At 41.2% G+C, this 27,129-nt stretch overlaps 1 protein-coding gene across 1 annotated transcript in view; it reads right to left on the bottom strand.

The window, feature by feature from the left end:
• The window catches only part of GREM2 (gremlin 2, DAN family BMP antagonist), a 38,923-nt gene extending 18,848 nt beyond the window's left edge, over positions 1-20,075 (bottom strand). The window contains exon 1 of the mRNA XM_063125646.1: positions 19,950-20,075. The gene's annotated coding sequence lies outside the window, so the exon portion shown is untranslated. The remainder of the gene's footprint in view (positions 1-19,949) is intronic.
• Between the last annotated feature and the right edge of the window lie 7,054 nt (positions 20,076-27,129).

Below are 27,129 nucleotides of genomic sequence, written 5' to 3'. Positions count from 1 at the left end.
TACTAAGAATATGTATAAGAAGAATATAATATGTTTAAATGTAGGGAAATGGGACAAGAACAATAAAATATACTACTACTAATATGTATGAGAATATACTACTAAGAATATCTACAAGAATATAATAATATGTTTTAGAATATTACTAATAAATGTAGGGAAATGGGACAAGAAATGGGACAACCACTACTATAAGAAGAACAAAATATGAATACTACTACTAATATGTATGAGAATGTATACTAATAGACTACTAAGACTATGTCAAAGAATATAATAATAATATGTTTAAGAATAGGGAAATGGTGTGCGTATGCTTTCCCCAAAATGCTCAATCTGTGGCTGCCTGTTGAACTTGACAAAAGCAGCCCACTCCGTCGAAGTTACACAGAGAAGAAAAAGAGAATCCAATTTTTTTGGTATATTTGGTATATAGAAGATAGAAGGAAACACAATCAGGATTTAAGAGAGGGGAGGGGGAAAAAGAACCAACCACTACTATAAGAAGAACAAAATATGAATACTAATATAATATGTATGAGAATATATACTAATGGACTATGTGAAAGAATATAATAAAATATGTTTAAGAATATAAATGTAGGGAAATGGGACAAAAAGTGTGTGTATGCTTTCAAAAGAAAGCTTTCACAAAAGCAGAACAGTCAGGCTTTAATACAGGGAAGGGGGGGGGCAACCAACCCAACCACACACTCCAAAATTCAAAAATAAAGTTTATATTAAATCAAAGTAAGGGGAAAACACAGGGCAAACTAAGCTACAAGTCAGAAAGAAGCAAACAAACACACACACGCGCCAAACTAAACCTATATTAAATTAATCTATCTCCAAAGCAGGAGCACTAGCTAAGTAAGTGTTCCCTCCACGAACGCCAACCCACAAAGAGACACAAAACAGAAAGTTCTCAGGGTGGGTCTGCCTTAGTCCCCCCTCCAACGCTGGGATTGGAGGAGGATGCTTTCTGAGGAGATGAATTCTCATCAGGATTGGGAGTTGAATGTGCCTGTCATCGCTTCCAAAAAAATAATAATAATAAAAAAAAAAAACCCAAACCCCGATTTTTAAAAAAATATTGCACGTGAACCACAGCACGCAGAAAGTTGAGAGTGGTCTCAAAATGACCCCCATCCACGACTCTCTGTGCACAAGAATTTTCAGAACGATAGCTTAAACCCCCCCCCAGTTATCCCCGATTCTTTCCCTCAATGCAATCCTATGGGCGAAAAGCCGAAACGGAGCCCCGCGGTTGACCCTATTTTTAAAAAACTTCTAGCCCGCGACCCGTACGATGCAGAAAGTTGAGAGTGGTCTCAAAATGACCCCCATCCACGACTCTCTGTGCACAAGAATTTTCAGAACGATAGCTTAAACCCCCCCCCAGTTATCCCCGATTCTTTCCCTCAATGCAATCCTATGGGCGAAAAGCCGAAACGCAGTTTGAGCCCCGCGGTTGACCCGATTTTTAAAAAAATATTGCACGTGAACCACAGCACGCAGAGAGGTGAGAGTGGTCTCAAAATGACCCCCATCCACGACTCTCTGTGCACAAGAATTTCCAGAACGATAGCTTCAAAAACAACGTAGTTATGCGCGATTATTTGCCGCAATGCAATCCTATGGCGAAATGTTTTCAAGATGGCGACCGGAGCGCTCCGACTGAACTCGGAGCTCCGAAAAATGGTCGCTTCTCTTCGCCTTGCTTCTAGGGGGTCCGCGGTCCGCTCCTACTCCGCCTCTGGGTAAGGCGGAGCAGGCCAATCCGCTACTGCTTCTACGCTCCTAATCGGAGCGGAGCACATCCCTAGTGTTTACTGAAATGTACCTATTTAGCTACCGCAGACTTAACAGCTGAGAATTCCCAAAGAACTGAAGAAATTCAATACGATACATCTTGAATTGATGAAACATCTTCACCAGAAGCCCTGGAGAACTGCTGCCACTCAGAAAAGATGTACTGGGCTAGATTCAATTCAGTATAAAGTCACTTCATCATAGATTTTTGATTTATATTTCATCTCAGGAGCTTGTGTATAGGCATGCCACTTGCAGTTAGCTATGCTGCCATCGTAACGACTGGAAAGAGACTGCCTCTCACGTTGTGTGCCATTATCTGCCTTTGCAAAGCCACACATTGACTGGGTTCGCACGATCACAGATGGGGAAATAAACCATAGTGGCTTATTTCTCCCAATGTGCCTGCTGATCATGTGCTGAGATGATTTGCAGAATTACCATCGTTGACACGGTGAGTGTGGATTGTTGCTGTGGCTAACAAGCCACCCATGGGATCTTATAGGGTTCTGGGGTGGCTTGTTAACTGCATATGGTTTATTTCCCCCTCTGTGATCATGCGAGTAGGCCCATAGAAAGCCCCCCACCCTAGTGTGCGATTTTACCACTCATTGGGGCAGTACATATAAATTAAAAAAAAACTCCATTTGCTAGCCTATTGTGATACTTCTCACAGAGGATGGAAGGGCTTCCTAAAGTTGACTGAAACTTGATGTGACTTGATGTTCAAGGATCGGAAGAGGCAAAATGGCTTCTCTACTTTGCCACAATGTACATATAATGTATCATACTTGCTAGGTGGAGGGGAAATCATAAGAACCTTAGAAGAGGCATGCTGGATCACACCAAGGGTCCATCTAGTCCAGCATTCTGTTAACACAGTAAATCAAGAGAGTTAAGAGAAAATTGCCTGCCCACCATCAGTGCAAACTAGGCTGACTTCCTTAAGCCATTTGTCAGTAGCATGTTTCATGTCTTACAAAAAGGGAATAGCTGATGACTTCAAGGGGCACAGCAAGTGAAGGAAAGTCAGTCTTCAAAGCACTGCTTTCAGGGAATCAAAGCAGGTTGAACAGGACATGGTATAGTGATATGATATGAGGGACCGGATTTAAGATGGTCATGTGATACCTTACCATGCACCTATTTATTTCAGTTTAAAACAAATTAGGTTCTTTGATGATATCACCCTCTTAATGGACTTAATGGTCTGGCATTAGCGGTTGGCTGGTAAATGAGGGTTTTTTAATGGCCTCATATAACTTGGCTTGCACAGCCCTTATCATGAATCTTGGAAAGGACAGCTAAAGCAGAGGTCATTGCTGGGAACAAGCCTGCAGGAAGTCTTGAGCTTCATGGTAAGCGTGCAGCAACCAAGATCTGCCAGTACACACCCAGAACAGACTGAGTGGATTAAGTTTTCAGCAATGCTGATAGTGCTCTGCTGTTCTGTTCTCTCCCAAAGGTCCCTCCATCTCTTCCATGCCATTGCTACTTTGGCAGGGCCTGGAAGAGATGCATGCGGACATTCATTTATAGTAAGAGGCACTGAATGGCGCTCTTGGTGGCTGTGGGTTTTTTTCCTGATATGTGAAGCATAACCTATGAAAGGGCCAGAAAAAGACAGAGACTAATATCAGATATGGCAACTGAAAGAAGAAAATGTGTAACATTAAAAGAACAGTCCCTTTTCCTTTTGCATTGTGCATTTGTAAGCCTGCGGGCAGGGATTTATTATCTTGTTTATTAATTTTATAAGCATCCCTGGGAGTCTTTTTGGCTGAAGAGCAGAATAAAAATTATTTATATAAATAATAAGTAAATAAATATGCAATTCATATTAAATATCTTCTAGTGATTATGAATGGTTAAAAGCCATATGTCAGCTACAGCAGTTTTAGGGGTGATGTATATAATATAATACATATATTATATTATATAATATATAATATTATATTTATATTATATATATTTATATTATATATATTATTATATTATTTATATTTATATTTATATTATATTATATTTATCACCAACTGTCTCTGCAGAGGCCACCAGTGAGGGAGGAAGCAGCAGCCAGGCACCTCTCCACCGTGCCTGGGTCCAGCTCCAGCTGAGAGCCCCCTCCCTCCTGCTGTCAACTGTCTCTGGAGAGGCCACCAGTGAGGGGGGAAGCAGCAGCCAGGCACCTCTCCACCGTGCCTGGGTCCAGCTCCAGCTGAGAGCACCCCTCCCTCCTGCTGTCACCTGTAACTGCTGAACTTTCCAACTAAGATTGTAGTGCCTGAATTTGCTTTCCTTTCCCCCCTCCTCCTCCTCCCTCCCAATCCCCTTTCCTTTTGTGTCATGTCTTTTAGATTGTAAGCCTGTGGGCAGGGACTGTCAAGAAATACTTTTGTAAGCCGCCATGAGAGCCTTTTTTGGCTGAATGGCGGCATAAAAATCCTTAAATAAATAAATAAATAAAATAAATATAATCCATCACAATACTATTCTGATTTAGGAAAATACAATTACTCAGGTTTACAAGGATAATAGAGAGGCACATTTAGATTATGGGAGTTCATTAGGCTGCAGAATTGCTCCTCTCAGTTGAACACTTTATCACCATGACCTAAATTTGGAATAGATTCCTCACAGGCAAAATCCCAAGCCAACGTAAATTCTTGAGTTGCACAGAATGTGTGGTGCTTGTTTGGCCATCTTGGGACAGAAATTATTGCAAAGGTTCAGCGATGTCGAGAGCTTTGCCGTGCATTGGCTCAGAATGCAGACCATGGCAAAGCATAACGCTCGCTTCAACTATGAGGCAAGCATTACCACCCCAAGTCCTTTTCCGGCCTCGGGCTGCATTGGAGTCAAAGAATTCAAATCCTTCCTTCACGTCCCACCCACCAGCTTGCCTTTCACCTCCCAGCTAAAATACTTCCCTTGTCGCTGCAGTTCCAGTGGTGGCAAACCGAGTGGAAAGCGGTCCCCTTTTCTCCCTCTTCCCCCCTTAGCACCAGCACTTCTATGACAGGAGAAACACCATGAGTGATGAAAAACATAGCTTTCTTAGCCAGGCACTGTAGAGGGGTGGGAGAGAGACCTCCCTCCCTTTTGACACCAATGAAGCTACAGCAGCAACAGCTGTACAATAAGTAGAAAGGTAAGTGGAAGGGTATTTGGGAGGAGGGTTGATAAATGTTACCACTGACTGGTAATGCAATGCAGTCTGATTTAATTCAGGTTGACTTGGAATGAGCAGAGCTATTTCCCCCAAAGGTCAGCTTATTCCAATCGAAGGAGAACTGAGGAAGGGAAATCACCCATCACTACAGGGACCAAAGTTACAGACTGTGAAGGAACTCGAGGTAGATGCAAATGTGCTGCACAAAGCCTTTACATTGCCAGTATCTCCTGTCCCCTTAACCCAGAAAGATCTTTATCGTAAGGTGTACTCATGAAGCAGATTCTGACTGTCTTTAGATACACCAAGTGGCTTTAGGATTCAAGCATCCAGTAAATGAGTGTTCCATGTACCCTGCACTGGGCTCCACCAGGCTTAACATACTGATATGGGTCAAAGACATAAACTCAAACTGCTATATCAGTTTAGGAAAGGGAAGAAAACCCATTCCAGAAACAATCCAACTCCACAGGATGATTTCTAGAGATCCAGAAAACTGGATAATTTCCAGAGCAGATTTTCTTTTTAAATCTTCGTAAGACAACTGTAGTGCAAGCCATGTTCTACATAAGCCACAGAATGAGATGGTAGAATGGACTGTACCACTGTAGGGGTGTGTGCGTGTGTGTGTGTGTGTGAGAGAGAGAGAGAGAGAAAGAGAGAGAAAGAGAGAGAGATGAAGGTGTCACATTTTGAAATGCTCTCCTAAAAACAACAACAGCAACATCCCTTTTAAGCAGAAAACCAACATACAAATAGCGGTCTGGGCTAGAGCCTTTCTCCCTTACTTTTTTCTCCTCCGGGAATTTCTACATGAGGGTAGACTTCAAACATTGAGTCTTCCATAATGGAAATGGAGAAAAGATTGGTCTCCACTCTCTTGGCTTTCAGAAAGACTGTGAAGACACATCTTTCTAATCTAATCTTTTAAATTATGCAGTTGTTTTAATGTTCTAATATTTAATGTTCTTCTTTTAATTGATGTAATGTTTTATTGTTTTAAATTGCTGTGTACCATCTTGAAGGCTTTTTAGCAAATAAGGCTCCCTCATTCTTTTATTATTTAAATTTATATCCCACTTTTAAAACCAATTATCAAAGCAAGTTACTAAAATTAAAATATAATGATAATACATAGCAAAATATATCAGATACAAAACACAGTGGCATTAAAACCAGGGAAGACAGATCATCCAGGGAAGTTGATGATTCCCAATGCCATCTTAAGGCACAGGCAGGTTTATACAAGTGACGGCAGCTTTTAGGATAAGCTGCTCCTAGGTCTTTTACAGTGCAATACACTCAGAAGTAAGACCCATTCAGTTCAATGGGTCTTAGTCCCAGGTAAGTATGTATTGTATAGGATTATAGCCTTTGCAGCCTTAGAGTACTTTTAATTGAGCCCAGAAACAAAGTGGTAACCAGTCTAATTGATGTAGCAACTATGCAGTGTGTTCTGGCTTCCTTGCTCCTACCAGCATTCTCGCAGTGACAATTTGTACAAAACTGTAGTTTCTGGACTGTCTTTAAAGGCAGCCCCATGTAGAGAGCATTTCCATAGTCCAGTCTGGATGTAACTAGTGCATGAGTAACTGAGGTCAGATCCACCTTCTCCAGGCAAGCTGGTAAAAGGCACGCCTAGCCACCAATATCACCTGAGCATCCAGGGACAATGCTGAATCCAGAGACACTACAAGACTGTTTATTTGATCCTTCAGGAGGAGTGCAACTTTATCTAAGACGTATTTCACACCTCCATCCAGTGCAGCAGAGCTCCCAACACCCATTTGAAATCTAATATTTGTGTACTGCTTGTGTGGTTAGTGAATTCCGAACATATTCCATCTTAAAAGAGTAAGCCTATAAGAATCCATAAGGAATGTCCTATATATGCCTCATTAAAACACACATTTTCTTGATTAAGTTATCTGTGCAAGGTGGTTTTAGTAAGCTAGGTAAATAAATGTAAAGTCTAGGTTCAGCTAACAGACACATTTTTTAAGTAAATCAAATAAGCTGATATAGAAAGGTGACCTAGACTTAGAAGAAAGGTTTTGGTGATTATTAATATTCATGATACTGTACTAGTTCAAACTAGTGGCCAAAACGGACGTTACTTTAAGTGTGTGTCTAGCAGCTATGTCTTTTTTCCCATTTTTACTCTAGAGTGAAATTGACCTACTAATTCAGGAGAAACTATTTTGTGATATGGCCCTTTTTTCTCCAGATGATTTCACTGCTTTATCAGCATATGTCAGGTAGTAAGTCAATGGTGTTTGTTTCTGATTAAGCATACATAGGAATCTCCGATTCCTCCCCCACCAACAACAACAAAGGACACTTTTTAAACATGTCTATTTTCAAATAAAACATCTTGGGGCATGGAGGGGGAGGCAGTTTGCTATTCACATCTTGGATAGTTCCCTTAGAATTCTGACAGGTTCTGAGTGAAACCTGGAGCAGATTCACCACCCAACTGATATCAGAGCCACCAGCCTCCACCAGCTGAAGCAAGACAGCCAATTTTGAAGATGCTGAAACAGCTGAAATATGGGCCTTGTCAGCCAATCTGATACCACATATTAACAGAAAAAGGGATGTAGCTATATAATTTTTGTGAACCGCCCAGAGAGCTTCAGCTATTGGGCAGTATAAAAATGTAATAAATAAACAAATAAACAAATATCCACATCCATTGAGTCTATATCAGAATATATTCCTAAAATCAGGGCCAATTAAAATACCAATTAATAGCTAACACACTTCACAATATTATTTACTGACTATAAATACCTTTACTTTGAGAAACACAATTTAACTTCTAATTTGTTTTCTTTTTAGAAAGAATTATGTCAAAACAGATTTATCAGCTATGTGGACATACCAAATGGGCGATATGGTAAAACATCCAGCTCTTCTCTTGTACCAACTGTGGTCACTGGCTAATCCATGCCACACATTTGCTTAATTCTTATGCTCCGTCTTCCAGAAAAACAGAACGCCGCGCACTGACAAAAGACCTTTCATTTTCACTCCAATACCCTGTCTGAGCTGAATGGGCCCTTCTAATGGTCCGTGCTTCTAGTACAGATGTTTTCCCTAGGATACTGTCCCAATAATAATTGCTGCAGTCCATACCTTGTCATGGGTGATATCCCTCATTGGGGTTGCATTGTTGGATCTGTTGCAGGAAATTTAGCATCTCCTTAAAGAAACAGTGGATTCCATGAAATGTCCCCACACAAGCTTCTTACTCAAAAACAGCAGACGTAAGAAGACTAAAGGCTATCTAGTCCACAATTCTGTTCTCACAGTGGCCAACCAAATGGCTATGGGAAACCCACAAGAAGGAAATGAATCCGATAGTACCCCAGGCAATGATATTGAGAGACAAACTGCCTCCAATACTGGAGGTAACATAGAGCAATCACTGAATTTGACTGCCAAGAAGCAGCCCAGACCGTCAAGTTTGTTGAGATGCAAGTCATATTTGTTGAACAGTCCTCTCCATCAGGAGATCCGCTCAGGAGGTTATGACCCAACCTACCTCTTGATGTGGCAATTTTAAAGCCACAATTTTGGACGGCTTTAAAAGGGGTTAGACAAATTCCTTGAGGAGAGAGCTATCAATATCTACTAGTCCCAATGGCTATATGCTACCTCTAGTATCAGAGGCAGTTTGACTATGTACACCAATTGCTGGGGAACATGGCTGGGAGGGTGCTGTTATGCTTATGTCCTGCTTGTGGGTTTTCCACCAACAGTTGGTTGACCACTATGTGAACAGAATGCTAGACTAGATAAACCCTTAGTTTGATCCAGTACGGCTTTTCTTATGTTATGTCAATTCTTTGCATGCATATAACTGCAATTCTGCACAGAATGTCAGGGGAACATCCTGAGACAAGAGGAAGCTGATTGCCCTCTCTGTCCCCAAAATAACATATCCTGTATCATTGGAGAGGACATAGCATAATAATAAGCTGGTTAATATAAGCTGTCTATTTTACGTTTTTTCCTGCCTTTTATTGCTGTAGCTGATATGGCTTATGATATTATAGTAGGATTTTAAAAAACATTTTGTCTATTGCCCTGCTATCATAAGGTGAAGGGTGGTATCAAAACATTTTAAATAAAATCTATGAATAGTAAAGGACGGGTACAGCACATTCTGTTTAAAATAACATATTGCAATCAGTTTTGAAACAGGTATTTTCGCTACTTCATATACTGTATCGCAGAAAAGAAGTAGGACTCCCTCTACCTCAGCATGAAATGTGAATATTCAGCTAGAGAGCACAAGTACTTCAAAGAACGCCATTGCATTTTGCATGGTGCAACTGAGGCAAGGGGGTTAATACCATGACACTACTATGGAAGGTTGCGAAAGAGGGTTAACTACTATTTGCAAAGCCCCATCTGTTTGCCATCCAAGTGCCAGATGCTAACAATTTGCTTCCAGAGGAGTGGCTTCCATCTGTCCTTCATGCTTCATCACGAAGTCGATGAAGAGACTTTCCCATCTAATGTACTTCAAATACGATGGTCAAATGCAACATCTAAGGACTAGGTTTGGGAGTAGACTCCTCAGATTCCTCAGTCTTCGTTTGAATTGACACCACTGCAGAGAAGAATTACTGATCTGCATGTAATTGGCTGTCCACAGAATTTGAGGTTATCCTTTAGGGCTTGGGCGCTGTCTTCTCTGCAGTAACAGTACAATGCTTTTGTTACGTACTTTGTATGTGCTCTTTTATTGGCCTAGTAGCAACAGCAGAAACAGCACTATCCCCACTTGTGTTCAGATCGTTATCCCATATTACCCAGATTCTTAATAGTACCTAGTCATGTCTTGGGTATCTTCCTCACATGCTCCTTTTTCTACAGGATGGGAAATGGATATATATTGCACATTCACACAGGGCTGGATCCAGATTTTTACTGGAGCAACTGCACTAATGGAAGTGAACCTTCTGGCCCCCTCCTTCCCATGCCTGCCCCTCCAGCCTCCTGAAAATGCTACACAGAGCCCCTGATCAAATGACACAGCGATTAAACATTTTGAGCTAAACTTTATGACTTGGCATGTCAAGTGTACCATTCCTAACCATGGTGGCTGCATAACAACAGTTGAAACACACTCACTAACCATGTGCTGCAAAAGGGCTAGCAGCCTAACCATGGCTCAGCGTGTTGTCTAAACAGACCCAGAATTCACAAACCAGCCAGCAACCGTATAACAGACTGTGGGTCTGTTGCAGGAATGAGCAGCCTCTCCTGGTTTGGGGTCATCAACAAATCTGAGCAGCATAGCCCTCATTTCTGCATTACCATTATTAATTTAACATCTTTAACCAAACCATGTAAAAGATCTTGCTAAAACACCCTGAGTTTCTTTATTCTAGTTTGATGTGATCGTTTAAGAACACATTTCTCTTTTTTCTAGGATGCATTCACATCTTAAGCCACATGTCTTTCTGATTTGCATCTTCCATATGGAGATTTGCAAGAAGCTTCATAACAGGCAAGGTAACTGTCTACTGCAGACTTTCCCAAAGGCTGGTCTGCTATACTCCCCCAATGCACTCAACTGGGTACGCTGCAGCTGAAGAGCTATCCTAGTCCTGTTTCTCAAGTAACTACACAGGCTCACCTTGGGACATAACCCTTGCTCCATCTCATACAACATATTTAAATCTGAGTAGTAGCACCCATGACCTCTATTTGGTGTGCTCAAAAGCACTCTCACACAGAGACACTGGCCATTGCACAATAAAGCAATCAGTAATAAGCACAAGTTCCCAGAAGACTCGTTTTCAATTCAAAGTGACTGCCAATTCCAGAAATGAATCCGAAATATATTGCTCTCCGTGCCTCCTTCAGATCAACTTTTCCAAGGGGTTACACCCTAGTTATTCTTGCTTAGTGTCTGAGAGTCACTGTTTACAACTTCGTCTCTTTAAACCTTGACCCTGGTCATCAGTGCCAGGAATTAAATCATGTCTTTGGAGAGCAATGAGATCCCTATGACAGAGCCGTCTGTCTTTCAGGAATCACACAAAATGATAGGTTTCAACTTATGGTCACGTTTTCCAACTTTTGTGAGACCAGGCACAGTTGTAAATGCATTGAGAATATATAGGATAAAGCCTGAATAGTTAAATAAATGAAGCTGTAAATTGCCCAATACTGCTGAGCACTGTCCCCACAAGTACAATGGGTGTTTATCAGTTTCCTACTAAGCACAGTTTGACTTTCAAATTTCCTTTAACTCTATCATAGTAAACATACTGTAGAATTCTGGCAAACATTCCCCTTAAAATAATAGAATTTGCGAGAGAGAGAGAGAGAGAGAGAGAGAGAGAGAGAGAGAGAGAGAGAGAGAGAGATGGCTGTGTCCAGGATAGATTTTGTCTTGCTTTGGAAATGCATGATACAATATTTTCCAATGAAACTTCAAAGCTTTAAATGACATATTATTATAAACCAAAAAAAGCAAGTTTGTTTTTGACAAAGGGTGGATTTTGATTACTTTTGATAAGATCTCTGACTATGGTTCTCAGACTCTGGATGAACTGACTTCAGTGGGGCTACTCTGAAGTAAGCAGTTCAGGGCCTCCTTCACAGATTAGGGTGCTTCCAGATGGAAGACTCCTAGTACTACTACTGATGGAGAAGAAATGCGGAAGAAGCAGTTGTAAAACTCAGGAGGGTTACGAGTGGATTCCCAGTAAAATTCTGTGAATAAGGCAGGGCAATCGCATAGTAAAAGACACACTATCTCACCTGGAAGCACTCCTAGACTGGATGAGAATAGATTGGAGGTACAGGGCACACTTATATAAGCCTCTGGGCTAATATATTGCAATTATTTTTTTCCTGCCAGTAAACACCTTCTATGGGACAAGGGGAGGAGCTGCTAAGTGTGTGTGTGTGTGTGTGTGTGTGTGTGTGTGTGTGTGTGTGTGTGTGAGAGAGAGAGAGAGAGAGAGAGAGAGAGAGAGAGAGAGAGAGAGAGAGAGAGAGAGAGAGAGAAGGAGGGAGGGAGGGAAATGCAGGAGAGGCATCTGCCAGCTTTTGGAAGGCAAAATTCTGACATCATTGGGGGTGGGGGGTGTCTTGCCTTTTAAAATATTAAGGGGTGAGAGTTTTACATAGTGATGGAGGTTCTTCAGTTGAACCCCCATCTGAAGTCACAGCAAGGCCTTTTGACTTTATAGTAAGAAAGAAAGAAAGAAAGAAAGAAAGAAAGAAAGAAAGAAAGAAAGAACAGACAGACAGCCTCAATACTACCTCATACTTAAAAAGATAAGGACTCCCCCTAAAGACTGATCTTTCAGGTGGCATTTTCTCACACACCAAGGCCTCACACAAAATGCCCCAATGGTCTACCACAAGCCCCTCAGACTGACCAGCAATGCCCACTCCTTAGCAGTTTGTTTTTCTTTCGTTAGGATTTTTCATTCCCCAGGCTGCCATACACACTCTTCCCACTTCTGCCACCCTCTCCCATCTGCCGCTGTAGAATGGCTTCCACACTGTATTGCTCCCATACAGCCCTTAATTCTCTATGGAGTTCTCAAAAGTTGGGAATCTGAATTGACGTAATGGAGGAGAATAAAGGAATTGGTGAGGCTTTAGCCTTTGTACATATTCAGTCTCTGGTATGTGCTTTTAAACATCATTAAACCCTATCCTTTGCATGTTTACTCAGAAGTAAGTCCATTATGTTCAGTTTGGTTCACCCCCAAGTAAGTGTGCAGCTTTAAATTCAGTGGGACTTACTTACAGACAGGGTGGATAAAAATCAATGGGGTTTTTTTAAAAAAAAATAATCCGATTTTTTAAATTTAAATCAGATTTTTTTATTTAAATCGGATTTTTTAAAATAAAATGCTTTTTGAGGAAGAATCTATCTAAAGATAGTTTTCTATTAAAGATGCATTATAGTCCAAAGGTTATTCATCATGAAATAAGGATTAGTTTTTAATTATGTAGCATGAGGCTGTTTAAATTTTTTGGTATATGAATTCCATTAATCCATTCACAATGCCATGCTCTTCCAGAGGTTTCTGTAAGATTATTTTTCTCCTTCCAATAAAGTACAGCAGAAAAGTTGTCCAAATATGAATGATTAACCTGTTAAGCTGGAGATAGTTCACCTCGCAATAATTTCATAATTATCTATCTAGTATAACCAAATCAGTATTTTTTTATATATAACTGTAAAATTAATCTGAAAAGTTGCTATTCTAAAAATGAAACCATCTGGTTGCAAATATTAAGATTATACCAGCAAGAATGAGTCTTTAGTAACTTTGAGTTGTGCAATATACAGCAAGGAAAAGTGCACTTTTTGGGGGGGAGGGAGTCACATGATTAAATCGAGTCTTTCTGAGTAGTGATTTAAATCAAATCCACCCAGCTTCCAGATAAACATGCAGTGGACTGGGCTATTGAATATGGATGTATTATTTCCCATCCTACAGATAAATCCTGTGTGTTGTTGTTGTTGTTATTCAAAGAAAAGATAACAGATGTAAATAACAAAATGGTACACTTTGCTAGAAAGCAAATGTAAAAAGAGAATCACACACTATTAGATGGTGTTCTTGAATATTATGAAGAGATCACATCCTTTCAAATTGGGTGTGAGACTGAGCAAAAATGGTGCATGGCTGGATTCCTGTTTGCATACAAACAAGCACTCAATAAAATGAGCCGTCCATTTCACACCATAAAGTATGTGAAAATTCTATGTAATTTTGCCCACGAGAGCGACCTCCACATTGTTGATACCACTGAGAAAGATTGTGATTCCATATTTTCCCAATTTTTAGAGGACTCTAGCTTAGCTGGAGATAGACAGTATGTAATCAAGTACTGTATAGTATATTGTTTGCTAAATTATTTCCTTGTTGAGACTTTTATTACTTAAAAAAAAGATAGAGGTTTGTAATTGTTAGCACTAATAGGTTCAGAACCTATGAAGGATGCTATAGCTTTTTAAGGCAGAACTTCATCAAGTGTGGCTTCTCCCATCACTATGTGCTGGAGTGAGAGAGAAAGCTGAATATGGTGGATTCGTTCTTTTTCTGTAGAACTCTTAAATGTGCAGGAGGTCTGTCAAGGTCTGTAGGGGTAACCTTATTCACTTGACTGTCTTCTAGTCACCAGTTTGCTCAAAACAGAGCAGGTTAGAAGCTCTGACAATTTAAGAGTCTTTAGCTACAATCCTACCTGGGAGTATACCACACTGGATACAACGGAACTTCTGAGGAAACATGCATAGAATTAAAGCTGAAATCCTATACATGCTCCCTTTGGAATGGCTTCCACCCAAAGCAATTTTGAAACAGATTATTTTTTTACAAGATTTTAAATGTTAATAAAAGCTAGTTAAAGATTTCCCTATGAGGAAAAGCTAAGCATACGGGGCTTTTTTTAATTTAGAAAAATGTCTAAAGCTGTGCACGCAGTAGAGAAAGTTAATGGAGAGAACTTTTTCTTCTTCTTTGATAACACTAAAACACGAAATGAGGGGGAGTATCACCCAATGAAATTGCCCAAGAAAGAAAAAAAGTACTTCTTCACACAATATGTAATGGACCAATGTGATGCCTGGGCACAAGATATAGTGATCACCACAAGATCAGATGGCCTTAAAAGGGGGTTAGACACATTTATGGAGGAATGGCTATTAGTCATAGTGGCTCTTCCAACATGGAACTTCCATAATAAGAGGCAGCATAACCCTCCGAATGCCACATTCAAGGGGTAGAACAAGGTATAGCTATTGCTTTCATTATATCCTGGTTGAGGGCTTCGAGAAATATTTTATGCATCACTGTGAAAAACAGGCTGCTGGACTAACAGCCTAATACTATGCATGTCTATTCAGAAGGAAGTTCCACTGAGTTCAGTGGGACTTACTCCCAAGTAAGTGTGCATAGGATTGAAGTCTAAATGGAGGCTTAGTCTGATCCAGAAGGGGGCTTCTTATGTTCTCAGATGCTCGCACCCCATCATTGATGTACTACTGTCAGAAAGAGACAGGGATGACTCCTGTTCTGGTTTTACGAAACGGAAGCTGAGCATAATTGCACATGGTCACATCGAGTGAGCCCGTGACTGAGCTGGGATTAGCACTCTACTTTCCGCGTCCAGCCTTAACACCCACCCGGTGGGTTATGGACGAGTAAATGATAGAGAATGGTGTTGCTAATATAAGCAATGTTGGCTCCCTACAGTATGTGAGTCTGTGTGGAGGCAAATGACAGGCAAAGTGCATGCCAGCATCCTGACTGATTGAACTCATGAGGCAGACAGATTCACAGGATTTGTCTTGAGTTTCCTGCAGATCTGCTAACTAAAGCAAAGAGGAGTCACCGAGAATCTCCCTGGAGTACTTAAGTATTTTTATTGCTGCTGCTGTGTTAGTTTTTTTGTAAGCCACAAAAGAGAAAAAGGGGTGGGGGAGACTAGGAGCTTGTTCTTTCTTAAGAGCCTCACATCTTTCGTTACTGTCAACCATTATTTGTCAGATGTGCAGCTGACATTTCCAGTTTATACTTCTTTCCAATCTTTTCCATGTGATGCAGCCAGAAACTAACTAGATAGCACACATCTGTCCCCACCACTCTCCCAAATAGAAGAGTCCACAATATAATCATTAAAGACACATGACAGAACAAGCCACAGTAATTGAAGGCCTTGTTCACACAGTGTCCCAGTATCAAGTCCTGTGCAGGCCAAGGCATAGGAATGGGTGTCTGTCTCGTGCTGTCTTCCTTTGAGAATAACGGGCGAGGCTGAGCCCACATGCAAAGACCTACACATGTTTAGACCCTACCCACAGATTCTGTCCTCACTGGGGGGAAGGGTGAATAAGGAGGGACTGTACAAGGAAGGAGGGCCTATTTGTGGAGGTCTTCTGTCACAGGTACACTCTTCATGAAGGTAGGAGCAAGCATTAGTCAAGGCCTTCCTCATACACTTCACTAAGTACAGACCAGTATCAGGCAACCTTTTTTTGAGCCATGGGCCCATTTAGCAATTTGAGGAACTGTCTGGGCACCATTAGAAATTGGCTGCTATTGGAGGTGTAGCAAAGGATAAAAAACTTTGCCACATGAATAACTTGTCCAAGGCAGAGGTGGTGTCTGAGTCCCAACAAACAACACCTTTGAACCAACAGTTTTCAGCAACAACCAAAACCTATTTCACAGCAAACTCAGCTGCCAGTAAGAAAATGTGTTAATTGAAAACAACAGAGGGAGGAGTACGGCACTTTGAAAGGTGCTAAGAAAGGTGTTGAGGCTACACTGGGGACTATGGGCACCATGTTGCTTAGCCCTGGTAAGTTATACTGATAAACTATACACATAAGAGCTATGTGTGAACCAGCCCTGGCCTGGCCAGATAACCGTTTAAACTAGGTTTTTTTGCTGCAACGGACTAGCATGCCTACAGTCTGTCCTTGCAAATTATATTCACTTCCTCTCCGGATATCAACTAATAATAGTAATTCACGCTTGAGCTCTTTCACTTTTTTAGTGTGATACATTCAAGAACCAGTAAAGTGCCATTCAATTGTTAAGAGGTGAATCTCCCATTTCAGCAGTTAGAAGAACCAAATCCAGCTTCCAAACTCTTACCCAAGCACTGGCCACAGCTTTTGCGTAACTTCTATAACTTTACTAAAGTGGTGGTGTTTCTTTTCTGAAACCATTCCTTTCAAGGTTTATAGGGAACTGAACATAGCAAAGGGGACGCAATCAAGAATTTACTCTACTTTCAAATTATTTAATTAGGTGTTCTAAACAAATGTATTCATTGGTCTTAATAATCCTAATTAACAGTTTCCAGGTGGGTAGCTCTGTTAGTCTGTTGCAGCAGAACAACGTTAGGTTGAAGCGGGGGGCGGGAGGGTTCCGCCAACACAAGAGAATCACATGAGAAGAGCAGCACTTCTCCCAGTTCTAGAGCAGATTCAGAGGAGAGGGGAGGGGATGCGGGTGGGTGGGTGGGAGTGGAGAGAGAGAGAAGAGGAATTGCCAAATTGCCTCCCCCACTTTTTTTCACCAGCAAGATTCCTCCACTAAATCAAAAATCTCCTACAGATAGAAAGCACCTTTCCGTCTGCATTAGGCAGATTCTGGATCAACCCAATGAATTTGTTAGCCTTTAAGGTGCCACAAGATTCTTTAGTGTTTTTCCTAACTAACATGGGTTGAATTAAGCCAATGAGGAGTTGTCTCCTTCAAGAAGTGACATATGGCTGTTTGCAATGAATTGTTTTGACATCATGGATAGACTGTTACTTAAAAGCAATTACCTGAGTTTTCACATAGAAATATTACATGGAGACCTTGTTACACTATTGATGTATCATAAGAACATAATATCAGCCCAAAGTTCCATCAAATTACTCCTGCAGGCCTGAGTTCTAGAAGAATCAATGTGATATAACGGTTAGAGTGTTGGACTGGGACTCAGGAGATCCCCACTCAGCAAGGAAGCTCAATGGGTGACTTTGGGCCCATCAGTGACTCTTAGCTTAACCTACTTCATAGGGTTGCTGTGAGGATAAAATGGAGAGGAGGATCGTGTAAGCCACCTTGAACTCCTTGGAAGAAAGGTGGGACACATAAATGTAAATAAAATCTTGGTCATCATAGATTTGTTGTGCAGATAGCAAGTCTCTGCCTAATGTTTCACATATTGGGTTTTAAAAGTGTATTCCCATATATAGAATATTAGGTCAGAAATATTGTCAGATACAAATATCAAATCATTTGCTTAAAACTGGCAACAGACACTGGTCGTCTGAACCCATTTTTATCAGAGTTCTAGCTACTGTTGCCACTGTTTGAAACAGATGAGGCTCTTGTCTCATTGAAAGCTTTTGGACAGAGCAAAATATATCCAGTTAAGCTAGCTTCTTAACTTAGGCTTCATCTATTTGTGCCAGTACTGAAACTGCAATCTATACATCTCTACTCTGAGGTAAGCCCCACCAAGTTCAACAATAGTTACTCTCAGGAAAGTGTCCATAGGATTGCAGCTTTGAATGCAACTAACATTGTTTAAATTGCTTGAAAATAATTTCCTTCCCATTTAAATCAATAGCAATTTATTCCAACTACCTGGGTTTAGGGTCAGGATCCATAAGTAACAGATCCATGATTTTATGCTGTGATTATAATTACACACCATTTGAAACCTTTTTGCGTGGACATAATTCCCACTAAATCTAAGAACAGTGCCAAGTTCAGCCTCACTTAATAGCAGTTCTCATGAAAAACGCATGAACCTGCTTAGGATCAGGTGTAAATCATTTAGATTTCAAGTACACAAACTTAATTGGTCTGTGAATTGCTTTTGGCATTTTCTTATCACACTTCATTGAGAAGTGATTACCTTTTTCTTCTACTCTCAGCTATAGAATGGGCAGATTACAAAAGAGGAAAGGGTGGCAAATCTACACACAAAATGTAAAGAGCATTAGACCTGCCTGATTTGAGTGTGTGCACTGCATACCCAAACAATGATTTTAGACAATAATTTGTTTCCTAACTTTATTCAACCGTTAAAAAGAAAATAAATCCAGCAAGGAAACACAGTGCCTGCATTGTATTTGTGCTGGGGGGAAGTCAAGAACCTGAACTGATGTTAGATTTCATAGTGAATTAGCATGCGGTAGTGCTGATGTGGTCCGATATGCAAAGTGCTAATTAAGGCACAGGAAGTGGATCGTGCACCTGTTGCTATTTTATTCACAAGGCATTGTTTGGATCCTGTAGGTTTACATCAAAAACTATTTTCTATAGTGATTTGAACTGGCTGGAACTCAGGTTCATCTTACAGTATCCAAGAGGCTTTTAAAGTGAGAGCTTTTCAACATTTCCATTCTTTTCTTTTCAGAACTTTGCCCTCTTGAAAATAAAGGAACGTCTAGCTTGTTATGAGGTATTAATTTTGTTCTTAAAAAAAAAAACCCCTAACGGAGTTATATAACCACTTGCACAACCCTGTGCTAAAAATAAAAGCATTTCTGCAATTTTTGAAGATTGGTGGCACCAACTTTGTCAACGTTTTATTTGAATGCGTAAATATCCGATTCAATTTTTAAAAAGGAAAAGAATGTGATTGCATTTATTTTGAAAAGGTGTATAAGGAAAATTATATTCTGTGTTTGCAAAATACATGGTTAAAAATGGCACCACGTGTACTTGGCACTGTTCTTTCGTGAGGTTTTATAATCGTGGTTTATAAACCATCATTAATCCAAAGTAGAGAAAGATGGGCAGCGGAGTAAGAGCTTTAGCAAGTGTTAACACACACACACACACACACACACCAATACCCCCTATTAAAAGCCACAATGGGATTTTCTTGTCTCATGCAGTTAGCTGACCAAGGCATTGTTCCAGTTCTCCCTGCCCCCCAGGTGTAAAAATGTGGTCACTTTGAGTTACATCTCTCCACTGAACTGTCCACTTGAAAGAGGAATGGAACCAAACCAGCATTAACTTTGATTTTGCATGAAAAATCACGACAGTGTGACTTCATGAAACTAAAGACTAAGGTTCAGTTCACACTGTAGATGGGCTTTAAAGAAAGGAGGGCGGGAATAGACGTTACATTTTCAGAAAAGGGGACTGAGTTATTAGAAATAAATGGGCATTTTGTCGCATGTGGCAAATCTTCCACGCAAGGTGGAAAGAGCGGAGGAAGAATTTAGCTTTCTAACTCCTTCCCTCCCCTCAATTTTGTATTTTATTTTTTCAGTGGAAAAGTCAAAAGAATATATTCGCTCACATTCTTCTACATAAACTACAACGAAACAAAAGACACCGTTCTCTTCTCTCCCCCCCCCCGTTCCCCCTCCCCCCCAGGCATGTTCGCTTATATTTCTGGAAGCGCCGCGGACGAGAAAACCGCGCGGATGGGGCTGCCTTACCTGTCAATCTGGCGGAGAGGCGCCTTCCGCGTCTGGCCCTTCTTCTGTCCTGAGGGCTTAGATATTCCAATGCAGGGTCTTTGAACAAGTGTGCTTGGCCAGGGTTGCTGCTGCTGCTGCTGCTGCTGCTGCTGCTGCTGCGATGCCCATAGGAACTCCGTTGCAGGAGAGCTGCTCGCGTCTTGCTTTGCAGAGAGCTGCCGGGGTTGCCTTGGCTTGGGTGGAACGGGGGAGAGGGAGGGAGAGCGAGACCTACTGGAAGGAGAGGCTTTGCTCTGACTCCTCTCAGTCACCGCGTGGGGATATTTCCATTGGCTCTGGTCACCAAACAAATCACACTCGCCTCCCCCTTCAAACCGCTCCCCCCCACCACCTCAGGGCTTGTTTCTTCTCTAGCTTTACAAACGTCGCAGCCGCTCTCGGGTCAGGCACTCGTCGTTGCTCCCCTCGACTCTGGATTCTGTGCCTCAAGATCCGGGGGTGTTGGGGGGGAGAAGAGGGCTTTATTTTGACCCGAGCCCCTGGGCAAGTTTCCTGGCTGGGACACCGTTGTTTCCAAAGAATCGCATTCTGGTTAAGCTTCTTTCAGATGAGGCTTTCAGCCTGCAGTCGCCTTGACTCATTCACAGGATTTTATGGGGGGGGGGGTTCCACACGACAGCACCTTCCGTTCGTTACTCTCCCGTGTTAAAACCATTAAGGAGGGAAAGACAGAACAGATGAGGGCAATGCCTTCTGATTGGGAGTGCTAGGAGCGGTCACTCTAGAAACAAGGTTTCTTTAAAAAAAAAAAACATATCCCCAAATAACGCTGCAGTGCTATGGAGGAGAACAGGCATGATGGCTTTAAGGGTCCTGGAGCCTAAAAAGATGAAAGCGGAATCAGGAAAAAAACACACCTGTTTTATAAAAGGTATAAACTGAATTGAAGGTTGCATGGGCTGGGCTGTGGGGGAAATACTGTTTTTGCTATTTTGTCTGCTTTTGCAGCTGGCTTTATTAAATATATTCAAAATTTCTTTGGGGGTTATTTTGTCACATTAACCCAAGTCAAGTTGAATGCAGCAGCTTGTTCAAGAACGCCAAATTCCTCAGAACATCAAAGCTGCAGAAATAAACCTCAGAGCTGATACACAATTTTATATCCACAAAAAGCTTTCCAAGTTATACAGAGTTCCAATGAGTTAGTAACAGCTTCCTCCAGGTTCCTAAGCTATTAGAGCTTGGATGTCGAAACTCTTTCAGTCCAAGGGCCAGATTCCAGTTAGGAGAAGCTTTCAGAGGCTACATCCCAGTGGTGGGTGGAGTCAAAGGCAAAGGTGGTGGGGCTAAAAGCAAAAGAGGGCAGGAGCAAAATACCAGTATATAAGAGAGCAATCCTATGGTCCTGTGAGAGCATCCTGGGAAACCACAGGACTTTTTGGAGTCCGCCCTCCAAGGCCATTGACACTGCTATGATCCTGGAAAGGGGATCCCTGCATCGGATCCCTCCCCCACCCCCACCCCTCAGCTGCCATGGGAAAAGGCTGATGCTGGGCTGGGGGCACAGTGGGAGAGAAGGAGGCTTGCTATCAAAACAAGGAAAGCTAATACAAAGCGATGGCACTCCTACCTGCACTGGGAAAGATACAAATAGGGTCTGGAGATAATGGAGTAATCCACTTTGCCATCAGTGCTGCATCTAGTTACAGACTTCTGTATATAGTAGCTGGATTTTCTACTTTATTTCCCTCAAATGATACTCTAATAATGTGTATTTTTTTACCATCAGCCTCTTTAAATAAATAATATCATCTGATTAAACCTCAACTGAGTTCAATCTCCTTTTAAAGCCATCCAAATTGGTGGCCATCACTACATCTTGTGGTAGTGAGTTCCATAATTTAACTATGTGCTGTGTGAAGAAGTACTCCCTCTCAGATTCTTGGTTAACTCTAAAAGTCATATTTAAATAAAGTAGATTTTACTACTTGAATAATACTTCTCCTTCATTGCCTTGCCGCCAAGGGGCTGTCTATACATGGGGGAAACCCTGGGGTGGCGCTGTGTTGTTTATATGACACAGAAGCCACTGTGGAGCCATCCCAGGGCTTTCTCCCAAAGCTCCAAAATAAAAAAGCCAGGGACTTACTCCAACTTTTTTCTCAGGAGTGAGGCAACAGTGGTGCATCTGCTGCCTGTTGCCGCTCTGGAGTCGCGGCGGAGGTGTGGCCCAGGGGAGGGCAGGCCAGCCACCTGAATAGCCGCTGGAACACCTCCGTGCTTCTTCTGGCATGGGGAGAAGGAAATGCTTGGCAGGGAAAGCCCCACAAGGTAAGGGGAAAAAACTGGGAAGGGACGTGCGGATGTGCAGCGGCACGTGTGTGGCTAGGCATGATGATGATGATGATGATTTATTTATATAGCGCCATTAATGTACATGGTGCTGTACAGAGTAAAACAATAAATAGCAGGACCCTGCCGCATAGGCTTACATTCTAATAAAATCATAATAAAGCAATAAGGAGGGTAAGAGAATGCACCAAACAGGCAGTATAAAAGTCAGAACAATTCAAGTTTTAAAACCTTTAAGAAAAAGAAAAGTTTTTAGCTGAGCTTTAAAAGCTGCGATTGAACTTGTAGTTCTCAAATGTTCTGGAAGAGCGTTCCAGGAGTAAGGGGCAGCCGAAGAAAATGGACAAAGCCGAGCAAGGGAAGTGGAGACCCTTGGGCAGGTGAGAAAGATGGCATCAGAGGAGCGAAGAGCATGAGCGGGGCAATAGTGTGAGATGAGAGAGGAAAGATAGGAAGGAGCTAGACAGTGAAAAGCTTTGTAGGTCAACAGGAGAAATATTCTGTTTATTATATTTATCCAATATAAAAAAAAAATATATTGGATTCTGAAGTGAATTGGAAGCCAATGAAGAGATTTCAGAAGTGGAGTAACATGGTCAGAGCGGCGAGCCAAGAAGATGATCTTAGCAGCAGAGTGGTGAACGGAAATCAACGGACTGATGTGAGAAGAAGGAAGGCCAGTAAGAAGAAGGTTGCAGTAGTCCAACCAAGAAATAACCAATGCATGAACAACAGTCTTGGCAGAAGAGACAGACAAAAATGATCGAATCCTGGCAATATTATACAGGAAAAAAACGACAGGATTTAGCTACTGCTTCAATATGAGGAATAAAGGAGAGCGAGGAATCAAATATAAAGCCAAGACTACGAGCTTCCTTGACTGGAGTAAGTGTAACATTATTGACAGTAAGAGAGAATGAGAGATGAGGAGAAGGTTTAGGAGGAAAAACAAGCAATTCAGTCTTTGCCATATTAAGTTTCAAACGACGATGAAGCAACCAAGCTGAGATATCTGAAAGACATGCCGAGATACGATCGTGAACATCTGGAGAAAGATCCGGAGATGAAAGATATAATTGTGTATCATCGGCATACAGATGATATTGGAGGCCATGAGATTGAATAAGATTACCCAAGGGCAACATGTATAAAGAAAACAACAATGGGCCAAGCACCGAGCCTTGCGGAACCCCTACTGAAAGGGGAAAAGAAGAAGACGAGCTGCCATTAGCCAACATGCTGAAAGAGCGACCTGCTAGATAGGAGGCAAACCAGTTATAGACAGAGCCACAAAATCCGAGGTCATGAAGGGAATTTAAAAGAAGATCGTGATCAACCGTGTCAAAGGCTGCAGTTAGATCAAGGAGAATAAGAATGGAATAAAGGCCTTTAGACTTGGCAATAAGAAGATCATTGGTAATCTTAGTAAGGGCTGTTTCAGTGGAATGCAAAGGACGGAATCCAGATTGAAAAGGATCCAAAGCAGAGTTACTTGAAAGAAAATCAAGACAACGAGAGTAGACCACACGCTCCAGGATCTTTGAAACAAAAGGCAACAAAGAGACAGGTCGGTAGTTAGACAGAGATAGCCTATCAAGAGTAGGTTTCTTGAGAATCGGAGAGACTGTAGCGTGTTTAAAAGCAGAAGGAAATGAGCCAGAGGACAAAGAAGAATTAATAATATGAAGCAAGGAAGGGAGGATAGCAGGGATAAGATTAATAAAGACGCGAGAAGGAATCGGATCACGAGAACAAGTGGAAGGCTTCAAAGAGCGCAGTATTGTGGAAAGTTCATCAGCTGAGACCGAAGGAAATGTAGAGAAATTTGCAGGAGGAACCGACAGATGAGGAACAGGAACTGGAAGAGAAGCAGAGCTGGCCAGATCAGAGCGAATAGTTTGGATTTTAGCATTGAAAAAAGAGGCAAAGCTATTAGCAGACAGAGAGGTGGGGAGAGATGGTGGATTAGGCTTCAGAAGAGATGTCGCAGTGGAGCAGCGCCTGCTTCGACTGATGGATGCAAACCCTGCGCTCGCTCCTTGGCGTGGGGACACAGGGTTTGGGGGGCTCGCAGCACCAAAGCATCATCGCCAAGACAGCCCCTAAAGTTACCTAAAGCAAACTTTTATGACTAATTTGGAGGTTTTCTGCTCAGCAAGATGTCTGAGGAATTCCAGGGGTCCAGTTAGTAGCGTTTCTCAAGGGAGTTCTACAGATTTTTACTAATTATGATTAATTCTGCTTTTAATAATGTATTAATTTTAAATGTTTTAATTAGTTATATGATGTTTGCATTTGTGTTGTACCCCGCCTTGATCCAGGCAGTAACTAATAATAATAATAATAATAATAATAATAATAATAATAATAATAATTTTAGTCTGCAGAGATGTACTGTGGATACCCACAGTACAACCTACACAACTGAAAATATTGGGTTGCTGCAAGTGTATACCAGATGCGGAAGGTCCCCCCCCCCACAAATGTCAATGCACCTGGTGGCCACACATTCAGTGTTAACAAGAAAGGATCCTGCGTGTGAGAAAAAGCCCTGTGTGTACTTCAAATACCTGCAAAACCCAAATTTGGTGGAGATCCTGGAGCTAACCCCTGGTTACGGTTAAGCCGGGAAATGCTGGGCTAGGTGTTGCTTGCACTAGTTGTACAATTAGTTTTGCACTAGTTGTGCAACTGCTAGCAGAACAACAACAACACTTGTAATTTTTCTACTGGTATAGCATTGAATATAACCCTAAGATACCTCTCCTATATACACAAGACAATGGAATTTGAAACAAATTGGCAAGAAATATTGACAGAAGTTATTTAAGGCTGGTATTTTACTTTCGGATTAATTGGATCTAACTACTCAGTTCACAAACATGTTAACTTGAAATATTTGGATTACAGTTTATTTAATTACATTGATTAGTTTTATCAGTATGTTAGCTAAACTTAGGCTATCATAGGTAACAGAATTTCTTCCCAAGTATCCCCCTTCCCATTGTTGCAACTGATATAATGTCAATTTCTTCCTAATTTAGCCTGGCTTCCTTTTTCCCACCTTTGGTTTGTCTGCCTGTCCATTTTAATAGCTTTCAATATGTCTGTTTAATTTATGTCTGCTTTACTGAATATTTAATCTTTTCCTTTATAATTATAATGACCTTCCACAGGTTATTGTAATCCTATTAGGAACATGGGTATTTTAAAGTCACTTGACTTTGCAAATAATTTTATTTGTTCTACCGTCTGGCTTGTTTGGGGGCAGAATGTAAAAAAAGAGTTTGGTCTTTTGGGAGAGGTTTTTCTTCTTCTTAGTAAATAAAGTATCCATGTTTAATTTTTCATTCTGACTAGTTCTGAAGGTGTTAAATTAGATTTTGGAGAGTGTAAAACAATAATTGAAAAGTGTCTTGCTGTCCAACATGGGAAAATATGTTAATTGCTCTAGTAAATATGGGAGTAATGATGTAAGGAGAAATTCGTTCTAAGTTGACAAGCCAAACAACTACTTTCCATGACTGGATCTCTTGAAGTTTTTCATGTTTACTTTAAAACAGTCATGGGGAGTGGGCCTCCAAAACTGATCAGATCAGTGGTGTTGGTTAAGGGAGAGTTTAACCTTCTCCCCATTCCATTTTGCCAATCTAATCATGCTCTCTGCAGCTGCTCTTAACCCCATGGGGGGAGGTGTTTTTTGGTCAGGAAAACAATGTGTAGGAAAGTGTTGAACTTGGAGGTCCAATCAAATTCAGAACCACCTGTTGCTGCCTTAAAGTAAAATGTTGGGAGATCCAGTCACAGCGTTTTCATGTAACATGTGGTTTGGCTCTTCCGGGTGTGAGTAGAACCACTGAGAAATGATCTTCCCTACAAGTAAACTTTCCAACTAAGAATTTGCAAGGTGAATCTCAACTAACGTAACTTTCTTCAACTACGTTGGAATGAGCCTATGCAAAATATTAAAACCAATTGGAGGAGAAGGCTATCAATGGCTACTAGTCCTGATGGCTATATGATACCTCCAGTGACAGAGGCAGTAAGCCTAAGTACACCAGTTGCTGGGGAACATGGGCAGAAGGGTGCTGTTGCATTCAGATGCTGCTTGTGGGTTCCTGGTCAACATCTGGTTGGCCATTGTGTGAACAGAATGCAGGCAAGATGGACCCTTGGTCAGATCCAGCACAGTTCCTCTTATGTTCTTATTTTGTTCTTATTATGTTCTTAATATTTGATTAAGATATTAAGAACCTTAATATTCTTAATATCTGCATTTTGTACATGCATACTCTTAGTATATGTTTGCACAGTTGTATTGCTTCAGCAGGCAGATGAACAATTTAACATTTTGGCCAAGAGATTTCTTTTTCTAGCTAATTAAAACAACAACAACAACAACACTCTCACTGTCAAAACTGATTTCATGTCTGGGGGAAAAATCTTGTCCAAAAAGCTTGGAGGGCAGCTAGCTACAAGCCCAGGGTTAGCTTATAGTGCTGCAGACCAAAGCCACCCCACAAGTTACATAGAAGCAAATTTGCCACCAAGCAAATACTCAGCACAGAGTGGTACAAATCATGCCTGTCAGATGCAAGTGCTGTGGATCCCGCATGTGTGCAGATATGTCTTCATTGCATTCACACACTTTCCTTTTAGTGTACAAATAGTACACCTACAAGTGTAATGTATAGCTCTTATATGATATAATTTCTATATATTGCATAAAGGCCATTCCATACATGACATTTTAGTGTGCACATCACATGTTTTAAGTACACCTGAAACTGAAAAGTGCAAATAACATGTCTGTGTATCATGACAGTAGCACACATGGTAAAACAAC

Source organism: Elgaria multicarinata, chromosome 4 (genome assembly GCF_023053635.1).
Source record: "Elgaria multicarinata webbii isolate HBS135686 ecotype San Diego chromosome 4, rElgMul1.1.pri, whole genome shotgun sequence".
Classification (NCBI taxonomy): Eukaryota; Metazoa; Chordata; class Lepidosauria; order Squamata; family Anguidae; genus Elgaria; species Elgaria multicarinata.
The sequence above is the reverse complement of the archived record's forward strand: the minus strand, read 5'-3'. Positions and strand labels throughout refer to the sequence as shown.